This window comes from Pogona vitticeps, chromosome 1 (assembly GCF_051106095.1).
Source record: "Pogona vitticeps strain Pit_001003342236 chromosome 1, PviZW2.1, whole genome shotgun sequence".
NCBI lineage: Eukaryota > Metazoa > Chordata > Lepidosauria > Squamata > Agamidae > Pogona > Pogona vitticeps.
Genome location: NC_135783.1, coordinates 83,676,910 through 83,683,530, shown reverse-complemented (window position 1 = coordinate 83,683,530; position 6,621 = coordinate 83,676,910).

Sequence of the window (6,621 nt, the reverse complement as noted above, 5' to 3'; positions counted from 1 at the left end):
TTATGACGGCAGTTGAAGTCTGTGCATCATGGCCACTGACTGGCAATCACTGGGGGAAAAAAATCAGAAGTTTGAGTTTATCCCAGCTGGCATTTAACCCAGGAACTTATAGTCCACAAATGTATATTTCAAAAGCATGGAATAAATCTCTAAAAATACAGTATTAAATTGAAAAATTTATTAAAGAAAATGACTTTCTTAGCCTCTAACCTTTTTAAAAAACACACATGAAAAATTATTAAATAACGTTCTCACCCAGCAAAGCCAGCCTTGTTCCCATTTACTTCTATGGAGGGAAATCCATGATGATTGTTGTTGGTTTTGTGTGTGTGTGTGTGTGTGTGTGTGTGTGTGTGTGTGTGTGTGTGTGTGTGTGTGTGTGTGTGTGTGTGTGTGTGTGTGTGTGTGTGTGTGTGTGTGTGTGTGTGTGTGTGTTTGTTGTGTGTGTGTTTGTTGTCTCCAGGGGCCAGTAGCACCAATTTTTTTCCGGAATGTCCATTATTGTTGCACCTACTGTAACTCCAAGGGCTTGCAACTCTCAATTTAGTAAGCTGCCTCCATGACAATAATGGCATTGTTTTGACTAAAATTTTGCAAAGCCTGGAGGTATAAAAGCCTATAGCATGAAGCATCTCATATGATAAAGTCTTGGAGGACTAGAGTCTTGGAAAACAAGGATATTGTAATTACAGGTAGTGTTTGCTATAGGACCTACGTTTTTTGTTTATGCTTTGTTATCATTTTTAAAATATGTTCAACTCTCAGGAATGTTATGGCATAGTGACCTCACACAGTTGGAGAACTGGCTAATTGTTTGGAAATTACAATAATAAACTGTTGTTCAAGCCTCATTTTTAAAAACACTTTTATTTCCAGGGTTACTTTTTCTACATGCCCCTTAATTATTCCTTATCACATCTTGACATACTCAAAATTGATTTGATTAGACGTTGCATAATCATTGGATTATATTCACTTTCTGTTACCACTGCAAGTGAATGTTTATTATTTACATAAAGAAGCTGTGGAATTTCCACTGAAGACTTTTAGGGAAAAAGAATTTATCAGGGTTGATTTAAAGTATATACCAAGTCTGGATTGCTTTTGTAAGGGCTCCATTTAATTCTTATGTATCAGTCTTTCAAAGTCCTGAAATATCTTACAACCTTTACTGGCTCATTCATTGATACGGATATTTCATATATTGTATTTGCGAAGGCTTTCACAGCTGGGATCTAATGGTTGTTTTGGGTTTTTCCGGGTTCTTTGGCTCTGTTCTGAAGGTTGTTCTTCCTAATGTTTCGCCAGTCTCTGTGGCCGGCATCTCCAGAGGACAGCACTCTGTGTTCTGGTGTAGTTTGCTTGGGAGTTGAATATTTATGGCTGTGAGATAGGCTTTTGTCCTTTTCAGGAGATGGGTAATTAGTGTGTCTTGTTGTGGGTGTATTGTTGTGATCGGGAGGAGAGATTGTCATAACCTTGAGCAAGGAAACAAACAAAACCTTGACAAAATGTTAAGCATGTTTGTTCAAGAATGTTGGCCATTGCAATGTTTGGTTAGAACTGAACAAATCCAAATGAGAAAAGTCATCAGGAAACTTATTCTAATTGACATAAGCTCTAAAAAATTGTATTTATATTCACATTTGCACTCACAGATGCTGTGGTCTGATACAGGGATGTGATGGGTCCTCATAACATTTTTCACTCTTTGCAACTTTTCACGCCATCTATTGCTGAGCCACAACACGTGGCAGGTTCCACATGGGAGAAGGCTGATCTAAGACAGATGGCTGACCATCAATGTGTGCCTTTTTAAATTAAGAAAATATATGTGAAATGTTTTTTTTAACCAGGTATGTGACCGTACAATAAAGATTAACTGTAACTAAACTGAAATTAAGAAAATATCACCAGAACCTCCTGAAACAAACAAATGGAAAGAATCCATAGCACTTGTGAGGAATGGTAGCAGAGGACAAGATTATAAAGAAATAAAAGCATTACGGTGTGAGAAAGGTGTTAGTCCATTGACTCACAACATTAGCAATTACTGTAACTCATCAAAATGTATTCATTCATTTTAATTGAATTTAATTAAAATATTTTAGTGATTTAAATGTTTTACTAAGCTATCTTCTGGACAAAGTCCAATGAGAATAAATGACAGTTTCATATTTCATTGACTGAGGATTCATTCCTTATCTAAACATTAATTAAACATTACTAAGTTTTGGAAACAGCCTTGATTTGGAGGATATTTGTTTTGTTGTGGTGGTTTGCCTTTTACTAGTGCTTTCCTGTGTCTTGGATTATTGTCCCAGACCCTCCTTCTTCCAGACTGATCTTCCGATAGTGGGCCAATTCACCTGTGTTTCTATTTCAGATCACATATGCAATTCTGAGGTAGTTCATTCTTTGCATGAGGATCACATTGCTGGAGGTTACACATGCGGAGAGATATTTGTCTGCAATTATCTCCAACTTTCAGACAAGGAATATTTCAAGGAAATATTTTTTCACAGTGGAAATGGTACAGTTCTCGGCTAGGAAGATGGATTTTTCAGTGAGGAGGACAGTTTAAGCACATGACAGCCAATGCATTAACTCACATTTAAATCAAGTTGTGAGTTCAATTAACTAGGAACATATGTTTCTGTTTACACATTAAGATTTTTTTCTGTGAAATCTTACAGGTTTCCCCAGAGTGGGCTGTGCTATTCTTTATCTTAGTCCCCAGACTCATAAGGATATTTCTGCAGCATAGTGCTATGAAAATTATAACACAATCCTTGATTGTGCCCTTCACTTTCCTTCAAGGCATTGCTTCTAGTGCAAAATACTTACTTTTAAAAATTTTCAGTACTCCAGTTTGGGTATGTGGCAGCTGTTGTGCACACTTGCTGTAGCATTACCACCCTCTTAAGGTACATCTTGGTATTTCTTCCTGAAGGAAAGAAAGGGTTGCATATAAAACCGTCTGTCTCCTAGAATATGTGGAGGCAAGTTATCACTGAAACATTTGCATTACAAGTCTAAAGTAACAACAACAACAACAACAACAACAACAACAACAACAACAACAACAACAACAACAACAACAACAGTTGAATGTTGACTTAGAACTCTCTGACGTAGCATCACTCATAGCAATTATAATGGCTATCTGTAATTGCCAAGGCTTGGCCTTTCTCTTAGGCAAAATAAGGCAATCACCTCAGGCAGCAGATACTAACAGGTGGCAACAAGATGCTCACAAAAGGATCTGTGTGCCTTTTAAGCTGCATTGCTTCCAATAAGTTAATTTGCTGCCTTTAGATAGAGTGGAGGACGTTGGCTCATTATCAGTGTTGATGAAAGATACAACTGCAAGTCCAGTAAATATTCTCTACATGAGTTGGGGAAAGAGATCTATTATGTTCTACGTCCCCAGCAGCAAAATATTGTGGGCCAGGTGTGGCTATTGCCAAACAATCCTTACCTACAGCCTCTGAGGGGAGCTACCAGGACTGTTGGTGAGTCCTAATTCAGTCTTGAAAGTGCTGGGTGCTGACATCCACTTTGTGTGGAAGACACTTGAAAATTACCAAGTCACCTTCAGCAAAGCTCATCATTTGGATGCAAAATGTATGTCTTGCAACCTCTTTGGAACACCCACACAAGGTTCTTCTCACAAATCTCAATATTTATCAAGAAACATTTACAGCCCATGGACATCATTGAAAACAGGACCATATTATCAAAAACATTAGAGAGACATTCCAAAGGTTTATATAACTTTTCACTAAACATGAAGCAAATTCCATTTTTTTTTCCTTTTTGGACTACAACTCCCAGAAAACTACAGACAATATGGCCACTGTTTTTGTCCTGCAAAACTAAACTCAGTCTATCCACTGTTCAAGATGCACATAGATTAGCATCTACTAAGAACAGACAAAACAGGACGGGTATCAGAACCTTGACAGACTCTCCACAGAACTGGGGGCTGTGCTTGAATTGTGTGGGTCACCTGTGACTTATTATTACTGCACACTTTAATTTTGTTAGTCTGATCTTGAATCTTCCAGTTTCTCCAGTCATTGCACTCAAATAGCTTTTCTGGGCTTAAAATAGCTTTCCCTGCATCATGTGACCACACAGTACAAGGTGTACATACACTAAAACCAGGTTGAACTTTGGAGCACTGGGACACAAATAAGTAATAAAGTGGAATGGTGTTCTTCCAAAAGTATCACAGGAAGGGGAAATGAAGTCTGTAGAAAAGAAAACCATATTAAGCAAACAAACGTTCAAAGGTCTGAGTGGAACATGCCATGGAAGTCTTACCAGTCACTTGAACCAACTTGAAGCACATAGAGTTCTCTCTCATTGATTCCCGCAAGAAATACTAGTAAGCAAATATTTACTTCCCGATCTGGGGTCATGGTGATGAATATAAACACTTTGTGCATTACTTATTCCTGATTAGAAGGGAAACATTTTAGCTTTCAGGATTCATTTAGTGCTAATAATATAAACACTGGTGTGTGTGTGTGTGTGTGTGTGTGTGTGTGTGTGTGTGTGTGTGTGTGTGTGTGTGTGTGTGTGTGTGTACACAACAGTGACAATCCAATTAAAAAAAATATAGATGAGTCTCCTGCTATGTATTCAAAATCATTTCGCCCCAGACCAAACAGATCACTTTAGGTCCTCTTTGCCCTCTTGCCCTCCCATACATAGTCAGGCTATGGTCACACCAAAATCAGCGGTATCTTTTTGGCCAGTGGTCACGTGTTTTCAACACATAACTGGATGGGAGGGGAAAAGCTGAGGTGGCTTTTCATCAATGGGAAAAGAATGGAATCAGGTTCTGTGATTGAAATAGACCATTATGGTTTCCAACAGCAAACTGGAAACCAGAATTATTAGCATTTCAGGGAAGGCCAAATGTTTTTGTCAGAGGAAATTAGTCATATTCCAAAATAAATAAGCCATCTGACCTTTACAGAGCTCTGTAGCTGTTCAGAATCTAAGCAGGTGCATTTCCCCCTCATCACGGCAAGACTGAAGTGGAAAAAACCCAGCATTGTTGAACAGAGCTCTTATAGAAGTGAAAGCATGATTTTTTTGGTAAGGTTCATGGTTTATTATATTTCTTATATACTACAGTATATCACAGAAGTGAGTACACCACCACACATTTCATAAATTTTTTAGTATCTTTAATATCTTTAGTATCTTTTCATGTGACAACACTGAAGAAATGACACTTGGCTACAATGTAAAGCAGTGAGTCTACAGCTTGTATTACAGTGTAAATATGCTGCCCCCTCAAAAAAACGCAACACACAACCATTAATGTCTAAACCACTGGCAACAAAAGTGAGTACACCCCTAAGTGACAATGTCCCAACTGGGCACAAAATGTCAATATTTTGTGTGGCCACCATTATTTTCCAGCATTGCTTTAACCCTCTTGGGCATAGAATTCACCAGAGCTTCACAGGTTGCCACTGGAGTCCTCTTCCACTCCTCCATGATGACATCACAGAGCTAGTGGATGTTAGAGACCTTGCTCACCTCCACCTTCCATTTCAGGATGCCCCACAGATGCTCCATAGGGTTTAGGTCTGGAGACATGCTTGGCTAGTCCATCACCTTTACCCTCAGCTTCTTTAGTAAGGCAGTGGTCATTTTGGAGGTGTGTTTTTAGAGGTCGTTATCATGTTGGAATACTGCCCTGCAGCCCAGTCTCCGAAGGGAGGGGATCATGCTCTGCTTCAGTATGTCACAGTACATGTTGGCATACATGGTTCCCTCAATGAACTGTAGCTCCCCAGTGCCGACAGCACCCATGCAGTCCCAGACCATGACACTCCCACCACCATGCTTGACTGTAGACATGACACACTTGTCTTTGTACTCCTCACCTGGTTGCTGCCACACACGCTTGACACCATCTGAACCAAATAAGTTTATTTTGGTCTCACTGGACCACAGGACATGGTTCCAGAAATCGAAGTCCTTAGTTGGCTTGTCTGCAGCAAACCGTATGCAGGCTTTCTTGTGCATCATCTTTAGAAGAGGCTTCCTTTTGGGATGCTAGCCCTGGAGACCAATTTGATGGTGTGTGGCATATGGTCAGAGCGCTGACAGGCTGACCTCCCACCCCTTCAACCTCTGCAGCAATGCTGGCAGCACTCATATGTTTATTTCCCAAAGCCAGCCTCTGGATATGACGCTGAGCATGGGCAGTCAACTTCTTTGGTTGACCATGGCGAGGCCTGTTCTTAGTGGAACCTGTCCTGTTAAACTGCTGTATGGTCTTGGCCACTGTGTTGCAGCTCAGTTTCATGGTTTTGGCAACCTTCTTGTAGCCTAGGCCGTCTTTATATAGAGCAACAATTTGTTTTTTCGGATTCTCAGATAGTCCATTACCATGAGGTGCCATGTGGAACTTCCAGTGACCAGTGTGAGAGAATGAGAGCGATAACACCTGCTCCCCCTTCACATGTGAGACTTGTGACATTAATGGGTCTCGTGACACCAGGGAGGGAAAATGGCTACTTGGGCCCAGTTTGGACATTGTCACTTATGGGTGTACTCAATTTTGTTACCAGCAGGTCAGACATTAATGGC